The 22,355-nt window shown below is 39.5% G+C and overlaps 1 pseudogene; it reads left to right on the forward strand.

The window, feature by feature from the left end:
- The first annotated feature begins 3,500 nt into the window (after positions 1 to 3,500).
- LOC107972642 (transcriptional coactivator YAP1-like) lies at positions 3,501 to 4,325 on the forward strand (annotated as a pseudogene).
- Positions 4,326 to 22,355: the final 18,030 nt, after the last annotated feature.

The following is a 22,355-nucleotide window of genomic DNA, read 5'->3' on the forward strand; positions in this document are numbered from 1 at the left end:
ACAAAAAATGTAATGCATTAAACCAAACATATCTTTAAGGAAGCATGATGTATTGGAAAGAGTTTCGTAGTCAGACAGGTTTGAATTTGAATCCTGGCTTACCTATGTAGGAGCTGTGTGGCCTTGGAAAAGTGCCTTAACTCTCTGAGTTTCAGTTTCCTCATGTGTTAAATGGAGATAATATCGTCTACCTTATCAGGATTTCTTGTAAAAGATTGTAATAAACAAGTGTTCAATACTTAAATATCAATTACCATTTAAAATGAATAAAATTATGTGTGAATGAAGGAATTTTGCAGCTTAGCATTCTATAGTAATTACACATTTTAGGAGATCTTTCATGAAGGGGCTAGTGTAGTAGCTCATTAATTCAACAATTATTTATTGAGCACCCATTCTATGCTGAGCATTGTGCTGCATGTGGTAGTGGATATCATGCTCTCAAGGAACACAGTAGGGTAGGCTAAACTGCTATAATAAATTAACCCAAATATGTAATGGTTCAAATGCAACAGAGGGTCAATTCTTGTTTGTACAGCAACCAGGCTGAATATGGAGGTCACTAGGTGGCCTTTCTACTTTCAACATGTGGCTTCCAATGTTGGTTTGGTTTTCACCATTCCTCTCTGTGGAGAGTCAAATAAAGTTCTGAAGTGCATCTGTGGAGGTTCTGTGGGCAAGTCTTGGAATTAACACATGTAACTTCTGCTCCCATTTGACTGGAGCGAATTTAGTCAGATGGTCTAACCTAACTGCAAGACAGGCTGGGAAATGTAGTCTAAGCTGTGTGCCCAGGACAAAGGGGAGAATAGATATTGGTAGACAATAATAACAAATCCAATTTATTATACCTCTATCTGTGTTTCATTTATTCAAACTGTTCTTTTTCAAATGGATCATAGAAGAACTTCATACTAAAGCACATGATTTCCTTATGGCCTGGCAAGGTTAGTATTTTCTCTCCCTCTTTCCCCAGTCCATCTTTAAGACCGAGGTGGCCTTAAATAGAGTTAAGCCTCTATGTAGTCCTTCTCTCCTCTCATATTTCTGAAGGCCATCTTGACTGTCTCCTAGAGTTCCCTAGAGCAACAAGGCAGAAGTATCTGCCCCTATAGTACATACTGCTCCCCTGCAAAAATGGAGAAAAACCAATCAAATAGAATACACACACGCACGCGCGCGCGCATGCACATGAGAGAGAGAGAGACTTGCCAAACAGATTCTGTATAACTTTTTAAAAGCTTGTTTTTAAGCCTGCATCACAGATATGATAATCATATTTCACTGTAAAAGAATTCAAGAATAAGCTAGCAATCAGGTGATTATACATACAAGATGAGTTTCCTAAAATAGATAAAAATTCTCTTTCCCTGAATGCAATGGTCGAGCAAATGTCTCTTGTGGGAGAGGTTCTTATGTTATTGTTTGTTGTTTGGATGGATTGGAAGAGTCTTTATCACTCTGAGAATGGAATTATAGCTCTCAGTAAAGTTTGCAAATCTGTCCCTTCTTGAGTGTGTGTGTGTGTGTGTGTGTACATTTAGGTATTGTCCTCCCTCCCGCAACCCCCCACACACTTATCCACCACATACTTTCCTGGTGAGAGTACTAACATCTTCTGGGAATTGACCAAGTACAAAACCTGGTCATACTGAGATAGCTAGCAGAATGAGTTTTTTGGGGGGAAGAAGATATGAAAGTGAGAGGTATGGAAGTAGGGACACAAAGAACACCGTTATAGAAATGGTGAATCAAATTCCATTAAATCATCAGTAATTCATTCTTTGGGCCTCAAAAGCATTCTAGTCTGCAATAGACATTTAGTAAAATGCAAAAGCCTGGGGGAGGGATAATACTTTTAGATGTGCCCACTAATATGTCTACTAGAGGAAACAGCTGATGAGACAGCAAATGGCAAGGCCCTATAAGAAGGAAATCAGGCTAGGCATGAACAGGGGGAAAGTGAAAATGTAGGAGGGTGGGGATGGGAAAGGAGGCTGAATAGGAATAGAAGGCACCAAGATAAGAGTTTATCTGCTTCATAAATTCGATTGGGTCCATGTTCAGATCTTCTGGTTCCCTCTTTTTCTTTTTCTGCAGTTTCCTCATGCTATTTTATATTTCTTTTCCAAATCTCTATTTTTTTAACTACTAAATCAGATCCAGGGTTGATCTAGAAGATTGAAAGATGTGGAATCAGTGTGAAGTTTCTGGGCACAAATAGAGGAAGAATGCAACAGTAGAAAGCCAAGTTATAAGTCGAGCAAATGTCTCTTGAGAAAGAGAAATATGAAGTACAGGCAAATAGGTATTATGGCATTTTCTCTTTTTCCCATCAGAGTTTCAATCTCAGTTTGTTTTCTCACCCCAAATGACATTCAGCATCAAAATTACATTACGCCAGTTTTAGAACAGAGGAAACTGGGAGATAGTCCAAGGAGAGAACATTAAAAAAAAAAAAAAAAAAAGATCTGGGAAGATTGAGTTACAAGCTTTGCTCATTCCACAAAATAAAGTAAATTAAACAAAGAGGAAATTGGTGGTGGAGTTGCCAAAAGAAAGAACTTGCTTTGGGTTAGTGGAAACAAAAACAGAAACACCTATACCTTGAAACTTTTGAGTATGATAGAATTCTTGAGGTTTCATTTAAAGTTTCATAAGTCTATCATTTATATTAAAATATTTTCAAAATGATAAACACTTTGTAGCTGAAAGGTTTCACTTTCCTAGGAATATATGACAGACATCTTTGTTTACATGCCATGACTTGAAAAACTCTAATAAAATAGAGATCTTACTACCAATGTTAAAATACTGCACATACTGTTATTCTTGGAAGGCACATATCATGACCGTAATTAAGGAAATGTTCTTAAGAACCCAGTGTCTTCTTGGATGTTGTTTATTAGTGCATAGCCAGTTGTGCATGCTCCTCCATGTCATGGTGTTGGCTTATTTTCTCTCTTTGTTCATTATTTTTTCTCCTCTAGGGGATTTATTTTTAGAATCTATTGAAATTAAAGAGTTCAGTGGAATTGGACATAATAAATAAAAATGGCTTGACAGAAAAACAAAGAAATTCAAGAAAAAAAATACTTGATTTATCTTTGTGGGACAAACCCTTGGCTTCTAAGGAAAAAGAACCGTTTTATCTAATTAACTTTTGCAATTCCTTAAGAGTTAACCTCTGGGGTGATTATTCTTGTTTGAGAAATTAAATGGCTCCAGTGACTTCATAAAGCTTATCAGAAGTAGGTACACAGACCAGTAGAGCCAGGGACCAGCGTGGGGCGGAGGCGCAGGATGGGGGATGAGGGGCCATGGCGCACCCCCCTACCCACCCAGCGGCCCTGAGAGAGAGAAGAGGGCCACTCCAGCCACCCAGCGCCACCTGGCCCGAAGCCCTTGCCGCCTTTGTCATCTCGGCCCGTCGAGCTGGGGCGTCCTGGCGGAGCCCTCGCTCGCCTGGTCAGGGTTCCACGTCGGGGAAGGCAGAAGCTATGGATCCTGGGCAGCAGCCACCATCTCAACCGTCCCTCAAGGGCCAAGGGCAGCTGCCTGAGCAACCCTCCCAGGGGCAGGGTCTGCCGTCCAGGCCCAGGCAACCAGCACCCCAACCTCCCTGGCGACCCAGGTGGCGCCATAGGCATTCTTCACCAGGCACCAGATCGTGCACGTCCAGGAGGACTTGGAGACCGACTCGGAGGCGCTCTTGAGCGCCGTCATGAACCCTAAGACGACCAACATACCCCAGACCATGCCCATGAGGCTCTGGAAGCTGCCTGACTCCTTCAAGCCACAGGAGCCCAATTCCCACTCCGGACAGGCCAGTACTGACAAAGGCACTGCAGGAGCCCTGACTTCACAGCATGTTCCAGCTCTCTGTAGCTTCTCTGCAGTTAGGAGCTGTTTCTCCTGGGACTGCCACTAGAGTAGTCTGGCCCAGCTGCTACACCCACAGCTCAACATCTTCAACAGTCCTCTTTGGAGATACCTGATGATGTACCTCTGCCAGCAAGCTGGGAGATGGGGAAGACATCTTCTGGCAAGCGAAACTTCTTAAATCACATCAATCAGACAACATGGCAGGACCCCAGGAAGGCCATGCCCTCTCAGATGAACATTACAGCCCCCACCAGTCCACCAGTGCAGCAGAGTATGAACTTGGCCTCAGGTCCTCTTCCTGCTGTAGGGGAACAAGCCATGACTCAAGATGAAGAAATTACTATCTAAACCATGAAAACAAGACCATCTCTTGGCAAGACCCAAGGCTTGACCCTTGTTTTGGTAAAGGGTCATCTCCAAACCTTTTTAGATGTTTTTGATTACCATCTTTTGTATATGAATTTGGGAAAGCACATTTAAATAAAATTACATTGCTTTATAGTATTTTTTAAAAGTAGGTACAGAAATCCTTTGAGAACAGATCTTCCCTAGAGTTTTAATCCAAGTTTGCTCAAATATTCCAAAGTAAGACTGCCAATGTGCAGCCCAAGGAATAATTGATTGATTCCTGGTTATCTCTAGGTTAAACTATTTTGCTCTCTGTCATGTCCACCAGAAACGTGAGTGTTGTTCATATTACTCCAATTTCCTCTCTGTGATCCAAGTAGAAATATAAAAGAAAATGAGAGGGAGGAGCTTCATTTAAAAAATCAAATGGAACAACAGTAGGAAATGATACCCTTTAGGCAACTCAAATTCAATATATGTAGAACTTATCTTCTCTACTCCAAATCTGCTTCTCCTACTAACTTACATTGCTAATGGCATCACCACCAATATGGTTCAAGTCCTAAAGCCTAGAATAGTCTTGACATCTCCAATGCCCACATGTAGCCACTTATCAAGTTTTCTTTATTTCACCTCAAAAAAAATCTCTCATATCAGTCCCTTCCTCTCTTACCCCACTGCCACTGACCTAGACTTTGCTCTCATCATTTCTCACAAAAACCTCTTAGTCCCTCAGATTTCCTCTTTGCCAATATTCCCCCCTTAATCTGTCTGCCACACTGCCATCCACACATCTCTCTAAAAGTCCAATCTGAGTATTCCTTTGCTTACAGTCCCTCATTCATGTCCACTACTTATAGAATTATAGCTAAATTCCTTAGCATGGAGTTCAAGGTTTTTCACAGCCTAACCTAGTCTACCTTTCCAATCTCATCTGCAGTCATTCATTTCCATGCATCTTATACACTAGTACCCACTAGTACCCAGGATTTATTTCTCCTAGCTGAACTATGTAGTTTCAGACCTGTTTTTTTTCCTAATGCTTTTTCTGTCTATCTGGGTGCCCTCATCACCTTCAGCCACTATTAACTCATGCTTAAAGATCCAACTCTCAAATATCACCTTTGTTCTTCAGCTTTCCCTTCATTTCCACAACCCACCCCCCACCCCCCGCCAACACACACACCCTAGGCACATAGAAATAATTGTTCCCTCATGTATGTTCTTATGAGAACTTTTCTTATCACTCTTACAAATTTATATCTTATGTGGGTTATATGTATAAACTTGTCTTGCCTTATTGCCTGTTTTCTCGCATTCCTGTCAAGTATGTATTACCATGGTCTATATCAAGTGTCCCTGTTAACCCTCATTCTATAGCTGATTGGTCCAAAGGAGAAACAGTGCTTCACAATGGACAGATCTCGTGGTCATCACATTAAACAAATGGTCAAGGTTGACATCACTAGCAGTGGAACAGCTTAAAATTACATGCCTACTTAAAATTATATGTGATACTTTGGGAAGTATACACACTGCCCTGTGATCTTGCTAGACAAGTCTCACCTGGGGCTAATCACAAGTAAGCATTCAAATAAATCCAGAATGTGAGACATTCTGCAGAATATCTGGCCTGGGCTCTTCAAAAGACTCAATGAAATGAAAATGAGGTGATGGGAACCTCACATCTACTCTAAATCTTTAGCGCTATCAGCCAGAGCCTTTGAATTCAAGCCAGATAATAATCCCTTCCCGTGAATGCAGCATGTCTCAAATCCTCTCAGAAGTGTAACCCACCTACAATTGTTCACTGCCATTCACCAGGGAAAGGCCAGGATTCTCATGTAACTGTCAAGCAGCTAAATACACATATCTTGTTATCCTTGATTACCTTCCAAGATACAAATTCATTCAGCTGCCTATTCTTCCTTTAACTACTATTTCTTTTCCCCTGACTGAATTTACCACTGATGGCTTAATCTCTTAACTCTCCGTCATGCCTTTTAAAACATCCATTACATTTTAACAAAGTGTGCTCCTTCACTGATGGTTAACTTTCTTCTCTGACCTTAATTTAAATAGAGTTATCTCTGGATAACACATCTCTTGCCATACCGTCAAGTGGAGGCTGCTATTTCTTCCACATTCAATTCAGCTCTGGGTCAAGTGATGGGATCAGTATCCGTTTAATTTTACACTACTGCTTCCACAACACACATCTACTTTGTGAAAACCTCAGTTCATGCAATTAGCTCTAACCCCATCTTCTTTGGTTGCAGATTCTACCAATTACTGCTAATGTTCCTCCATTCAATGAAGATTAAATATGTTTCATTTGTTTTCTTTTCCATTCCCAGTGCCGAAGTCCTAGGGTATTTCAAATCTAAGTTAATGAATCACTCAGCTTTCTGAACTTTCAGTACCTTAATCTCTTTATCTTCTGTGACTTCTACCCCGTTTCAGCAATCCACTTCCATGGTGACACTCTGGACCTTGTAATCACTCATGACTAATTATCTCTGAAATAAATTTGGCCACTATACAATTTGACAACATTTTTAGGAATCTCACTCTATCAATCTCAAGATGTCAGTTCTTCAACCATAGCTCACAGACCCATTTACTTCATCCATATGAACCATCCTTTGTCTTTGCTTTACCTCCCTATCAAACTTAGGTTGCATGGTCTATCACTTCAACCCTCTCTTGGCAGTATCCTTAACTCCCATGGTATGTGGCCTACCACTTGCTTGATAAAGTGTTCTATCTAAAAGTATATTTAAATATATGTTAATTGTGCTATTAAAATCTTCTTTATCCTTACTGATTTTTTGGTCTGCTTGATGACTCGAACACTGAGAAAGGTATGCTAAAATATTTGTGATAGATTTGTTAATTTTTCCTTTTGTTTCTATAAATTTTGCTTTATTTATTTTAAGGCAAAGATATTAGATGCATACAAATTTGGCCTTTTTAATAACTATGTGATGAGTTGAAATTTTTATTATATGGTAACTTTTTCTAGGAATGTGTCATATTTATTGCCTATTTTGTCCCATAATAGTATAATACATAAGTTCTCTACTGTTGAACTATATCTGCTAACTTTACTGGGATTTTACATTCAACCCTTCAGTGTATCTTTTAAATAGCATATACTTGGATGTTTTAATCTCTTATATTTTTAAATTCAGTCTGTCAATCTTTGTCTTCAACTGGAAATTTAGCTCCATTTACACTTATTGCCTAAAATTTTCATAGTTCTTTTGTCTTGCTTTTCTCCATATTTTGTAATCTTTTAAAAAGTTTTATTGAGATATAAGTCACATATCATAGAATGTACTCTTTTAAAGTATAAAACTCAATGGTTTTTAGTATACAGAGTTGTGTAACCTTCAACACTCTCAATTTTAGAATGTTTTTATCATCACAAAAAGAAACCCCATATGCATTCGCAGGCACAGCCCATGCCCTGCCCCAACCCTGTCAGCCCTAAGCAACCATCAATCTATGTTCTGTCTCTATAGATTTACCTATTCTGGACATTTCATATAAATGAAATCATATAATGTTGGTCTTTTGTGACTGGCTTCTTAGCATGTTTTCAAGGTTGACCCATGATATAGCATGTGTCAATTCATCATTCCTTTTCATTGCCTAATAATATTACATTGTGTGGATATACCATGTTTTGCTTATTTATTCATCAGTTAATGGACATCTAGGTTGTTTCCACTTTGGGCTATTATAAATAATGCTGGTATAAACATCCATGAACAAAATTGTGTGGACATATATTTTTATTTCTCTTGGGTGACACCTAAAAGTAAAATTCCTGGATCAGAAGTCCTAGTCTATTCATGTCATTTGCCCACTGTCTTCTGGTCACTTCTCACAATGTCCCTTCAGCTCCTGAGTCCGTATGGCCTGGTTTTTCCTCGGTTATAATAATAAAACAGAGATTATTATAATAGTAAAACAGAGATTGATACTACAGCTAATGATTAATAATATTCATATATGATCATCTCTATATCCTATTTCTATTATAACTTTTCTTATTCTAACTATTTTCTTTATTATATTGGAATGGGTTGTGCCTTCAGTCTCTTGCTTCGGCACCTGGGTTGCTTTCCGCCCACAATACACATTACATCTTTATACATTATAAACCGGTCAACAGTTTTCTCAATATTGCTTTATGCTGATGTCTTTCAAGTCAGATAGGAGAAGAAGAGTTACAAATAAGATGTATTTACATTGAGTATTATATTTACCTATAATGATGTTCTTTATCTCTTCGTGTAGATTCGAGTTACTGCCCATCATTCCTTCATTTCAGGTTAAAAGATTGATTACCTGTTAGTGTTTCTTATATGGTGGGTCTGCTAGGATGAATTCTGTCATTTTTTTTCTCCTTCATTTTTTAATAATCTTGTTACAGAATTCTTATTTGAATCTTTTCCTTTCAGCACATTGAATGCCATCCCACTGCCTTATGGCCTCTATTTTTTACTGATGAGAAATTAGTATTTTTATTGAGGATCTCTTGCACCTGATCAGTCATTTTTCTCTTGCATCTTTCAAATTTCTCTTGTCTTTTGATAAGTTTGAATATCATTTATCTTGGTGTAGATGTATTTGAGTTTATTTTACTTCATTTATTGAACTTCTTAGTATGTAGGTTTTCATAAAATTTGGAAAGTTTTCAGCCATTATTTCTTCAAAATGTGCTTACTGGCCTGCTTTTTTTTTTTCATTGGAAGTCCCATTATGTGTAAGTTGGTACACTTGATGGTGTCCCACAGGTTTCTGCTTTTTCTTCATTTCTTTCTGTTCCTCTGAGTAGATCCTCTCAAGTGTCCTACTTTTAAGATTTCTGATTCTTCTGTGAGCTCAAATCTGCTTTTGAGCTCTACCCTCTGCTATGCCCCTGCACCCTAATGAACTACATTTCGAATGCAAAATTTTTATTTGATTCTGTCATATAGATTTTGTCTCTTTATTGATCTTCTCTATTTTGTAAACATCATTTTCATAATTCCTTTAATTCTTGAAGCATGGTTTCCTTTAGTTTTGTGAACATTTATAATTGTTTATAAATTTTGCATAGTATATCAAACATGTGGGCTTCCTCAGGTCTAATGACTACTTTTCCTGTGTATGCACCATATTTTCCATTTCTTTGTGTGTCTTTAAATTTCTTGTTGAGAATTGGATATGTTATATAATGTGGCAACTCTGGAAATCAGACTCCCCCCACTACCCACCCAGGGTTTGTTGTTATTACTGTTTGCTTAGTATTTCTCTGATCTAATTCTTTAGAGTCTGTATTCTTCATTGTGAGCAGCCACTGATGTCTCTGTTCAGATAGTTTAGTGGTCAGCAAATGATTAAACAGAGATTATCTTAAATACCTTCAATCAAAAAGTCTGCCCTCAGGGCTCTTTTATTTGTTGGAGAATGCCTTCAATGCTCTGACAGTTTGGAACTCCACCTTATGCTTCATCGCTTGCCTATGCAGAGCTACAAAGTTAGCCAGAGGCAAGAAACTAGGGTCTTCTTAGGTCTTTCTTGTGTATGCACCCAGTCTTCCACTTGTGTATGGCCATCTAGATCTCCAGAAATACATCAGAACTTTTCAAAGACACCTTTGGACATCTCATTCTCCAAATTTTTATGTTTTGGGGCCTACTGTTTGTTTAACCCAACTGTTGCTGATGCCTCAAGAAACTGTGATGTCAAACAATTGCTTCTAATTTTTTAATGGAAAATATCCTGGAGATAGGCCTTTCTTTACTGAGCAAGTCATGAATCAAACCAAATAAAGACCAGTCCTGATAATAAGACTTTTCCAAGGAACTGCTAGAATGATCAAATAGTGACAATTATTGAGCTAGGACTCTTTTGGGAGCTGCAAGCCCATTCTGCCCCCTTCTGTATTTGCTAGGTTGCAGATATGCACAGATACATATGGTTCTGTGGCTGTTGGTTTTCAAGGTTATCACAGAGTAGGGGAGAGGATGGGAATAGGGCATGCTAACATGTCATAATTCTCAGCATTCTTACTGAATTCAGCCATTTTTATTAAATAAATGTTCCTTGGATTGTTGGAGACCTTTGGTTGATTTCCAGAATCATGAGAAAGTTAATTTTGGCAATTTTTGCAAGTGTTCTTGTTACTGATGGAGGTTCTTGACTACAAGTTGTCCAGATTCTTGGCATGTTGATCAAAGAATTGAACAAAATGCACAAAGCAATGAAAGAATGAAGCAGTGAAAGCACAGGTTTACTGAAGTGAAAGTACACTCCACAGGGTGGGAGCAGGCTCAATCAAGTGGCTCAAGATCCCCAGTTGCAATATTTTCTCGGTTTTAAGTACCCTTTAGAGGTTTCCCATTGGTTAAACCATATGTAAATGAAGTTTTGGCCCATAACCCATCGTAGGCTGAAGGTTTGGCCAGTGAACAGAGGCTGAAGTGAAGGTTTGGCTTGTGACCAATCAGAGGCTGAAGGTTTGGTCTGTGACCAATCAGAGGCTGATGTGAAGGTTCCCTGTCTCTTGACTCTATTCTCCTGCCTCATTGTCATTGCCTTCATGAAGGAATGAATTTTCAGAGGTGCTTACCCCACCAGTGCAGACGTGTTTCTCTCATCATCCTTCATGTTTTCCTCTTAGGTCATTTTACCCTTATTTTAGAATACTCTGTCTTTAACCATTTAATGGTTACCCTTGGTATTTTCTCATGCATACTTAATGTCTAAAGTTAAACATTTTACCTTCTTTTGAGAAGACAAGGGCCACAGAACATTAACTCAGATGATACCTCCCTCACGAGGTATGTGATATGGTTTGGCTGTGTCCCCATCCAAATCTCATCTTGAACTCTAGCTCCCATGATTCCCACATGTCATGAGAGGGACCCAATGAGAGATAATTGAATCATGGGGGCAGGTCTTTCCCACGCTGTTCTCACAATAGTGAATAACTCTCACAAGATTTGATAGTTTTATAAAGGGGAGTTCCCCTGCACATGCTCTCTCTTGTCTGCTGCCATGTTAAGACTTGACTTTGCTCCTCATTCACCTTCAGCCATGATTGTGAGGCCTCCCCAGCCATGTGGAACTATGAGTCAATTAAACCTCTTTCCTTTATAAGTTACCCAGTCTTGAGTATGTCTTTATTAGCAGTGTGAGAACAAACTAATACAGTAAATTGGTACCAGGTAGTGGGACGCTGCTGTAAAGATAACCAAAAATGTGGAAGCAATTTTGGAACTGGGTAACAGGCAGAGGTTGGAACAGTTTGGGGGGCTCAGAAGACAGGAAGATGTGAGAAAGTTTGGAACTTCCTAGAGACTTGTTGAATGGCTTTGATCAAAATGCTGATAGTAATATGGACAACAAAGCCCAGGCTGAGGTGGTCTCAGATGGAGATGAGGAACTTGTTAGAAAATGGAGCAAAGGTGACTCTTGCTATGCTTTAGCAAAAAGACTGGTGGCATTTTACCCCTGTCCTAGAGATCTGTCAAACTTTGAACTTGAGAGAAATGATTTAGGGTATCTGGTGGAAGGAATTTCTAAGCACTCAAGAGATGATTTGGGTGCTGTCAAAAGCATTCAGTTTTATGTATTCACAAAAATATAGTTTGGAATTGGAACTTATGTTTAGAAGGGAAGAAGAGCATAAAAGTTCAGAAAATTTGCGACCTGATGATGCGATAGAAAAGAAAACCCCATTTTCTGAGGAGAAATTCAAGCTGGCTGCAGAAGTCTGCATAAGTAAAGAGGAGCCAAATGTTAATTGCCAAGACAATGGGGAAAATGTCTCCAGGGCATGTCGGAGGTCTTCACGGCAGCTCCTCCCATCACAGGCCCAGAGGCCGAGGAGGCAACACAATGGTTTCGTGGGCTGGACCCAGGGCCTTGCTGTTTTGTGCAATCTTGGGACTTGATGCCCTGTGTCCCAGTCATGGCTAAAAGGAGCCAACACAGAGCTTAGGCTGTTGCTTCAGAGGGTGCAAGCCCCTAGCCTTGGCAGCTTACACATGGTGTTGGGCCTGCGGGTGCACGTAAGTCAAGAATTGAGGTTTGGAAACCTCTGGCTAGATCTCAGAAAATGTATGGAAATGCCTGGATGTCCAGGCAGATGTGTGCTGCAGAGGCAGAGCCCTCATGAAGACCCTGTTAGGGCAGTGTGGAAGGGAAATGTGGGGTTGGAACCCCCACACAGAGTCTCCACTGAGGCACTGCCTAGTGGAACTGTGAGAGAAGGACTACCATTCTCCAGAACCAAGAAAGTTTGATCTACTGACAGCTTGCACCATGCACCCGGAAAACCTGCAGACACTCAATGCCAGCTGGTGAAAGCAGCCAGGAGAGGGGTTTTACCCTGTAAAGCCACAGGGGAAGAGCTGCCCAAGACCATAAGAACCCACCTCTTGCATCAGTGTGACCTGGATGTGAGACATGGAGTCAAAGGAGATCATTTTGGAGCTTTAAGATTTGACTGCCCCCTGGATTTCAAAGTTGCATGGGGCCTGTAGCCCTTTTGGTTTGGACAATTTCTCCCACTTGGAAAGGGTGTATTTACCCAATGCCTGTACCTGCATTCTGTCTAGGAAGTAGCTAACTTGCCTTTGATTTTGCAGGCTCCTAGGTGGAAGGGACTTGCCTTGTCTCAGATGAGACTTTGAACTGTTGACTTCTGAGTTAACGTTGAAATGAGTTAAGATTTTGGGGAACTGTTGGGAAGACATGATTGGTTTTGAAATGTGAGGACATGAGATTTGGCAGGGGCTAGGAGTGGAATGATATGGTTTGTCTGTGTTCCCACCCAAATCTCATCTTGAATTCAAGCTCCCATAATTCCCAAGTATTATGAGAGGGACCCAGTGGGAGATAATTGAATTATGGGGGTGGTTCTTTCCCATGCTGTTCTCATGATAGTGAATAACTCTCACAAGATCTGATGGTTTTATAAAAGGGAGTTCCCCTGCACATGCTCTCTCTTGCCTGCTGCCATGTAAGACTTGACTTTGCTCCTCATTCACCTCCAGCCATGCAGGTGAGGTCTCCCTACCCATGTGGAACTGTGAGTCAATTAAACCTTTTTCTTTTATAAATTACCCAGTCTTGGGTATGTCTTTATTAGCAGTATGAGAACATACTAATACAGTATGTAAATATGGTCTGGTATTTTATTTTCATCTTATATTTTCTTTAATTCCTCAAATTAGCCCCTGTTATCACTTAGTACAGACAATATTTGTTTTTATTTTCCCATGTACTAACCTATACTGCCTCCCTCCCCAAACTTAACTCTAGAGAAACTATAAAGGGAAATGTAAGGCTCAAGAACTAATAAAATATCCTTGAAACCCCACGGTGAAGACATGAATGTATGTATGTGAAGTGGAACAGGGGGCTGCACCTGGTGCAAACAATAGTTGGAGGCAGCAGAGAGAATGGTTAGGAAAAAGAAGTTTATGTTTTGGTTTTGCCTCTACACTGCATTGCTTTGAGACAATGATTACACTACAATGAGAGCAGATGCATATGACCATAGGGCTAATATCAGAGTAGCCAACTGAAATATAAAATACTATAAAATTATGAGCAAGTGGGATTTATCTCATCAATACATCAGAAAATCTATTCATGTAAATCGTCACATAACAGATTATTGGATTAAATTATAATTGATGCAGAAAAGTATTTGATAGGTTCAATATCTCCTTTTGATTATGTAGAAAATCTAGAAAACTAGGATACTTGATAAATATTCAAAAACCTACAGAAAATATTATAGTTAATGGAATAACATTAATGACATTCCTGTTAAGTCCAAGAAGAGAACACAGAAGCTAGCCAACACCATAGTTTAACATAGTACTGCAGGTCCTGGCCAATGTTATAAACAAATAAGAGGTTTGTGTGTTAGAAGACCTTAAAATCATTATTATTTGAAAATTATATAGTCATTCACATAGAAGAATCAGTAGAATCAGCAAATCATTAAAACTAAGAATAGTTAAGCAAAATTATTAAATACAAAATCAACATTTTCCCATGCCAGAAATAACCAATTAAAAACATACTTTTAATAACATACCATTTACAATTGCCTCAGAATAATATCTAGGGATTAAGTTAATCAGGGAGGACCAAGACCTCTATGGAGAAAATGACAAAACTCTAATAGAGGACACAGATGATCTGAATAGAAATACATTCAATGTTCTTGAATGGGTTGACATTATAAATATATCAATTATCCCCAAATTAATATTTAAACATAATGTAATCTCAGCCAAAATTCCAGTTGAAATCTTTAAGTCAATAAATGTACTAAAATGTATGCAGTAGAATAAAGGTCCACAAATTGTTATGCCAACCTTAATAAGGATAAGGAAAGGGCCATAACAACTTTTTACATTTTAAAAAACCTGTGATCTTGGTGTAACTAATCTAATAGACCTATAGAATAAAATAGAAGTCTCAGAGATAGACACACGTATATATGGAATTTAGTAAATGATAAAGGTAGCACCACAAATAAAAAAACAAAGGATCATGTAGTAGGTACTATTGAGAAAACGTACTCTCCATAGGAAGAAAATAAATGAGTTTTTTTTCTTTTTTTTTATTATTATTATACTTTAAGTTTTAGGGTACATGTGCACAATGTGCAGGTTTGTTACATATGTATACATGTGCCATGTTGGTGTGCTGCACCCATTAACTCGTCATTTAGCATTAGGTATATCTCCTAATGCTATCCCTCCCCACTCTCCCCACCCCACAACAGTCCCTGAAGTGTGATGTTCCCCTTCCTGTGTCCATGTGTTCTCATTGTTCAATTCCCACCTATGAGTGAGAACATGTGGTGTTTGGTTTTTTGTCCTTGCGATAGTTTACTGAGAATGATGGTTTCCAGTTTCATCCATGTCCCTACAAAGGACATGAACTCTTCATTTTTAATGGCTGCATAGTATTCCATGGTGTATATGTGCCACATTTTCTTAATCCAGTCTATCATTGTTGGACATTTGGGTTGGTTCCAAGTCTTTGCTATTGTGAATAGTGCCGCAATAAACATACGTGTGCATGTGTCTTTATAGCAGCATGATTTATAGTCCTTTGGGTATATACCCAGTAATGGGATGGCTGGGTCAAATGGTATTTCTAGTTCTAGATCCCTGAGGAATCGCCACACTGATTTCCACAATGGTTGAACTAGTTTACAGTCCCACCAACAGTGTAAAAGTGTTCCTATTTCTCCACATCCTCTCCAGCACCTGTTGTTTCCTGACTTTTTAATGATCGCCATTCTAACTGGTGTGAGATGGTATCTCACTGTGGTTTTGATTTGCATTTCTCTGATGGCCAGTGATGATGAGCATTTTTTCATGTGTTTTTTGGCTGCATAAATGTCTTCTTTTGAGAAGTGTCTGTTCATATCCTTTGCCCACTTTTTGATGGGGTTGTTTGTTTTTTTCTTGTAAATTTGTTTGAGTTCATTGTAGATTCTGGATATTAGCCCTTTGTCAGATGAGCAGGTTGTGAAAATTTTCTCCCATTTTGTAGGTTGCCTGTTCACTCTGATGGTAGTTTCTTTTGCTGTGTAGAAGCTCTTTAGTTTAATTAGATCCCATTTGTCAATTTTGGCTTTTGTTGCCATTGCTTTTGGTGTTCTAGACATGAAGTCTTTGCCCATGCCTATGTCCTGAATGGTATTGCCTAGGATTTCTTCTAGGGTTTTTATGGTTTTAGGTCTAACATTTAAGTCTTCAATCCATCTTGAATTAATTTTTTTTATAAGATGTAAGGAAGGGATCCAGTTTCAGCTTTCTACATATGGCTAGCCAGTTTTCCCAGCACCATTTATTAAATAGGGAATCCTTTCCCCCATTGCTTGTTGTTGTCAGGTTTGTCAAAGATCAGATGGTTGTAGATATGTGGCATTATTTCTGAGGGCTCTGTTCTGTTCCATTGATCTATATTTCTGTTTTGGTACCAGTACCATGCTGTTTTGGTTACTGTAGCCTTCTAGTATAGTTTGAAGTCAGGTAGCGTGATGCCTCCAGCTTTGTTCTTTTGGCTTAGGATTGACTTGGTGATGTGGGCTCTTTTTTGGTTCCATATGAACTTTAAAGTAGTTTTTTCCAATTCTGTGAAGAAAGTCATTGGTAGCTTGATGGGGATGGCATTGAATCTATAAATTATCTTGGGCAGTATGGCCATTTTCATGATATTGATTCTTCCTACCCAGGAGCATGGAATGTTCTTCCATTTGCTTGTATCCTCTTTTATTTCATTGAGCAGTGGTTTGTAGTTCTCCTTGAAGAGGTTCTTCACATCCCTTGTCAGTTGGATTCCTAGGTATTTTATTCTCTTTGAAGCAATTGTGAATGGGAGTTCACTCATGATTTGGCTCTCTGTTATTGGTGTGTAAGAATGCTTGTGATTTTTGTACATTGATTTTGTATCCTGAGACTTTGCTGAAGTTGCTTATCAGTGTAAGGAGATTTTGGGCTGAGACAATGGGGTTTTCTAGATATACAATCATGTCATCTGCAAACAGGGACAATTTGACTTCCTCTTTTCCTAATTGAATACCATTTATTTCCTTCTCCTGCCTAATTGCCCTGGCCAGAACTTCCAACACTATGTTGAATAGGAGTGGTGACAGAGGGCATCTCTGTCTTGTGCCAGTTTTCAAAGGGAATGCTTCCAGTTTTTGCCCATTCATTATGATATTGGCTGTGGGTTTGTCATAGATAGCTCTTATTATTTTGAGATATGTCCCATCAATACCTAATTTATTGAGAGTTTTTAGCATAAAGGTTGTTGAATTTTGTCAAAGGCCTTTCCTGCATCTATTGAGATAATCATATGGTTTTTGTCTTTGGTTCTGTTTATATGCTAGATTACATTTATTGATTTGCATATGTTGAACCAGCCTTGCATCCCAGGGATGAAGCCCACTTGATCATGGTGGATAAGCTTTTTGGTGTGCTGCTGGATTCAGTTTGCCAGTATTTTATTGAGGATTTTTGCATCAATGTTCATCAAGGATATTGGTCCAAAATTCTCTTTTGTGGTTGTGTCTCTGCCTGGCTTTGGTATCAGGATGATGCTGGCCTCATCAAATGAGTTAGGGAGGATTCCCTCTTTTTCTATTGATTGGAATAGTTTCAGAAGGAATGGTACCAGCTCCTCCTTGTACCTCTGGTAGAATTCGGCTGTGAATCCATCTGGTCCTGGACTTTTTTTGCTTGGTAAGCTATTGATTATTGCCACAATTTCAGAGCCTGTTATTGGTCTATTCAGAGATTCAACTTCTTCCTGGTTTAGTCTTGGGAGGGTGTATGTGTTGAGGAATTTATCCGTTTCTTCTAGATTTTCTAGTTTATTTGCGTAGAGGTGTTTGTAGTATTCTCTGATGGTAGTTTATATTTCTGTGGATCAGTGGTGATATCCCCTTCATTATTTTTTATTGCGCCTCTTTGATTCTTCTCTCTTTTATTCTTTATTAGTCTTGCTAGTGGTCTATCGATTCTGTTGATCTTTTCAAAAAACCAGCTCCTGGATTCATTAGTTTTTTGAAGGGTTTTTTGTGTCTCTATTTCCTTCAGTTCTGCTCTGATTTTAGTTATTTCTTGCCTTCTGCTAGCTTTTGAATGTGTTTGCTCTTGCTTTTCTAGTTCTTTTAATTGTGACGTTAGGGTGTCAATTTTGGATCTTTCCTGCTTTCTCTTGTGGGCATTTAGTGCTATAAATTTCCCTCTAAACACTGCTTTGAATGTGTCCCAGAGATTCTGGTATATTGTGTCTTTGTTCTCATTGGTTTCAAAGAACACCTTTATTTCTGCCTTCATTTCGTTATGTACCCAGTAGTCATTCAGGAGCAGGTTGTTCAGTTTCCATATAGTTGAGCGGTTTTGAGTGAGTTTCTTAATCCTGAGTTCTAGTTTGATTGCACTGTGGTCTGAGAGACGAGACAGTTTGTTATAATTTCTGTTCTTTTACATTTGATGAGGAGTGCTTTACTTCCCAGTATGTGGTCAATTTTGGAATAGGTGTGGTGTGGTGCTGAAAAAAATGTATATTCTGTTGATTTGCGGTGGCGAGTTCTGTAGATGTCTATTAGGTCTGCTTGATGCAGAGCTGAGTTCAATTCCTGGGTATCCGTGTTGACTTTCTGTCTCATTGATCTGTCTAATGTTGACGGTGGGGTGTTAAAGTCTCCCATTATTATTGTGTGGGAATCTAAGTCTCTTTGTAGGTCACTCAGGACTTACTTTATGAATCTGGGTGCTCCTGTATTGGGTGCATATATATTTAGGATAGTTAGCTCTTCTTGTTGAATTGATCCCTTTACCATTATGTAATGGCCTTCTTTGTCTCTTTTGATCTTTGTTGGTTTAAAGTCTGTTTTATCAGAGACTAGGATTGCAACCCCTGCCTTTTTTTGTTTTCCATTTGCTTGGTAGATCTTCCTCCATCCTTTTATTTTGAGCCTATGTGTGTCTCTGCACGTGAGATGGGTTTCCTGAATACAGCACACTGATGGGTCTTGACTCTTTATCCAATTTGCCAGTCTGTGTCTTTTAATTGGAGCATTTAGCCCATTTACATTTAAAGTTAATATTGTTATGTGTGAATTTGGTCCTGTCATTATGATGTTAGCTGGTTATTTTGCTAGTTAGTTGATGTAGTTTCTTCCTAGCCTTGATGGTCTTAACATTTTGGCATGTTTTTGCAGTGGCTGGTACCGGTTGTTCCTTTCCATGTTTGGTGCTTCCTTCAGGAGCTCTTTTAGGGCAGGCCTGGTGGTGACAAAATCTCTCAGCATTTGCTTGTCTGTAAAAGATTTTATTTCTCCTTCACTTATGAAGCTTAGTTTGGCTGGATATGAAATTCTGGGTTGAAAATTCTTTTCTTTAAGAATGTTGAATATCGGCCCCCACTCTCTTCTGTCTTGTAGAGTTTCTGCTGAGAGATCAGCTGTTAGTCTGATGGGCTTCCCTTTGTGGGTAGCCCAACCTTTCTCTCTGGCTGCCCTTAACATTTTCTCCTTCATTTCAACTTTGGTGAATCTGACAATTATGTGTCTTGGAGTTGCTCTTCTCGAGGAGTATCTTTGTGGTGTTCTCTGTATTTCCTGAATCTGAATGTTGGCCTGCCTTGCTAGATTGGGGAAGTTCTCCTGGATAATATCCTGCAGAGTGTTTTCCAACTTGGTTCCATTCTCCCCGTCACTTTCAGGTACACCAATCAGACGTAGATTTGGTCTTTTCACATAGTCCCATATTTCTTGGAGGCTTTGCTCGTTTCTTTTTATTCTTTTTTCTCTAAACTTCCTGTCTTGCTTCATTTCATTCATTTCATCTTCCATCACTGATACCCTTTCTTCCAGTTGATCGCATCGGCTCCTGAGGCTTCTGCATTCTTCACGTAGTTCTCGAGCCTTGGCTTTCAGCTCCATCAGCTCCTTTAAGGACTTCTCTGCATTGGTTATTCTAGTTATACATTTGTCTAATTTTTTTCACAGTTTTTAACTTCTTTGCCATTGGTTTGAATTTCCTCCTGTAGCTCGGAGTAGTTTGATCGTCTGAAGCCTTCTGCTCTCAACTCGTCAAAGTCATTCTCTGTCCAGCTTTGTTCCATTGCTGGTTAGGATCTGCATTCCTTTGGAGGAGGAGAGGCGCTTTGCTTTTTAGAGTTTCCAGTTTTTCTGCTGTTTTTTCCCCATCTTTGTGGTTTTATCTACTTTTGGTCTTTGACGATGGTGATGTACAGATAGGTTTTTGGTGTGGATGTCCTTTCTGTTTGTTAGTTTTCCTTCTAACAGACAGGACCCTCAGCTGCAGGTCTGTTGGAGTTTGCTAGAGGTCCACTCCAGACCCTGTTTGCCTGGGTATCAGCAGCGGTGGCTGCAGAACAGTGGTGGCTGTAGAACAGTGGATGTTGGTGAACCGCGAATGCTGCTGCCTGATCATTCCTCTGGAAGTTATGTCTCAGAGGAGTACTGGGCCGTGTGAGGTGTCAGTCTGCCCCTACTGGGGGTGCCTCCCAGTTAGGCTGCTCGGGGGTCAGGGACCCACTTGAGGAGGCAGTCTGCCCGTTCTCAGATCTCCAGCTGCATGCTGGGAGAACCACTACTCTCTTCAGAGCTGTCAGACAGGGGCATTTAAGTCTGCAGAGGTTACTGCTGTCTTTTTGTTTGTCTGTGCCCTGCCCCCAGAGGTGGAGCCTACAGAGGCAGGCAGGCCTCCTTGAGCTGTGGTGGGCTTCACCCAGTTCAAGCTTCCCGGCTGCTTTGCTTACCTAATCAAGCCTGGGCAATGGCAGGCGCCCCTCCCCCAGCCTCGCTGCCACCTTGCAGTTTGATCTCAGACTGCTGTGCTAGCAATCAGCGAGACTCCGTGGGCATAGGACCCTCCAAGCCATGTGCAGGATATAATCTCCTGGGGTGCCATTTTTTAAGCCTGTTGGAAAAGCACAGTATTAGGGTGGGAGTGACCCAATTTTCCAGGTGCCATCTGTCACCCCTTTCTTTGACTAGGAAAGGGAACTCCCTGACCCCTTGCGCTTCCCGAGTGAGGCAATGCCTCTCCCTGCTTCGGCTCGTGCACGGTGCACTGCACCCCCTGTCCTGCACCCACTGTCTGGCACTCCCTAGTGAGATGAACCCGGTACCTCAGATGGAAATGCAGAAATCACCCGTCTTCTGCGTCGCTCATGCTGGGAGCTGTAGACCAGAGCTGTTCCTATTCGGCCTTCTTGGCTCCACCCCCAATAAATGACTTTATAAAGTCTCTGCCCCCACGTCTGTCCCTGTTGCCAAAAGCAGGACTGAGAACTCCATTTTGACCAAGATTCCTTCCTTTTTAAATAAACTGTCTTTAAAAAAAAACAATAATAATGTTTCCCTAATTGCAGCATTTTAAAAAATGTTAAATATATGGAATTTTAAACTACATAGAAGTTCAAAGAACTTTCTTGCTCTGGCATCACTTTGCAGTAAGTAAATCAGCCCCTTTGCAATCTTACAACTTTTATTTCAGTGCCTGCAAGCCCTACCACCACTGGTTAATATTTTTTAATACAATATATTTTGTCAACTGCTTGTAGAATGTACCAATACCATTTTAATGAAGAAGGTGTGAACAAAACACAACTTCTTTGATGGCTCACTAAGCTTCCAAGTTAAAAAAAAAAGTGGAGATGCGTGCTTGATCATATCTAATTACCACTTAATCTTGTTAACTGAAAACCTGTGGAATAAGAAAGGAACTCACTCATATTTTTAATCAAATGACAAGAAATATTAGTAACTGGCCCTTCTCTACTTATCCCTACTGTGATCACATTTCCCTTTATCTCATTCAGTGACAGACAGGGAAGCCCACTGGAGGCTGAGAGATATTTCTCCTAGCTTTGTAGCCCCATGTTTTACATATTGCAGAATTCTAATCATCCCACCAGTTACTGTTCATTTTATTAACTGCTTGAAGTTTAAAGCTGGAACCTTTTAAACTTTGTGTAAAAGTTTAAAAGTCCTGAAAAGAATCTTTTTTGTCATCAAAATTATTGAAATCATTGGAACTCCAATCTTTGGAAAACCTTTTACTCTACATGTTCAGGTATAATTTAGGCAGCAAGGAATCAAAGTAATGTTCACCCCATTTCCAAAATGCTCTCTCCAAGATTAGAATTCAAAAATTTCCTAAATATCTCCTCAAAATTGTGTCCATTTCCGCCCTTTTTCGCCTCTCCTTTCCTTCTGAAAATCCTGTTTTAAAAACACAAATGGTCTTGACTATTATGTAACTCTCTATTTTAATGCAGTTGAGAAGTTAATAATGACATAAGAATTTTACAGAATATAATGAAAGACATCTGACCTGTGAATTTATAGATTGGAGCCACCTATGAATCATGCTATAGTTTCCAGGGTTTAATATTTCTTCACTGTCTTATAAAGTGAACTAGGTGGGAATGATCCCATCTCTAACATTTTTAAGAAATTTGTTATAGTTTCCGATTTTTTGATATACCATTCATTGATTAAACAAACACTGACTAGGAAAATAATTCTTAAAAGTGTATGA

This window comes from Pan troglodytes, chromosome X (assembly GCF_028858775.2).
Source record: "Pan troglodytes isolate AG18354 chromosome X, NHGRI_mPanTro3-v2.0_pri, whole genome shotgun sequence".
Taxonomy (NCBI): Eukaryota; Metazoa; Chordata; class Mammalia; order Primates; family Hominidae; genus Pan; species Pan troglodytes.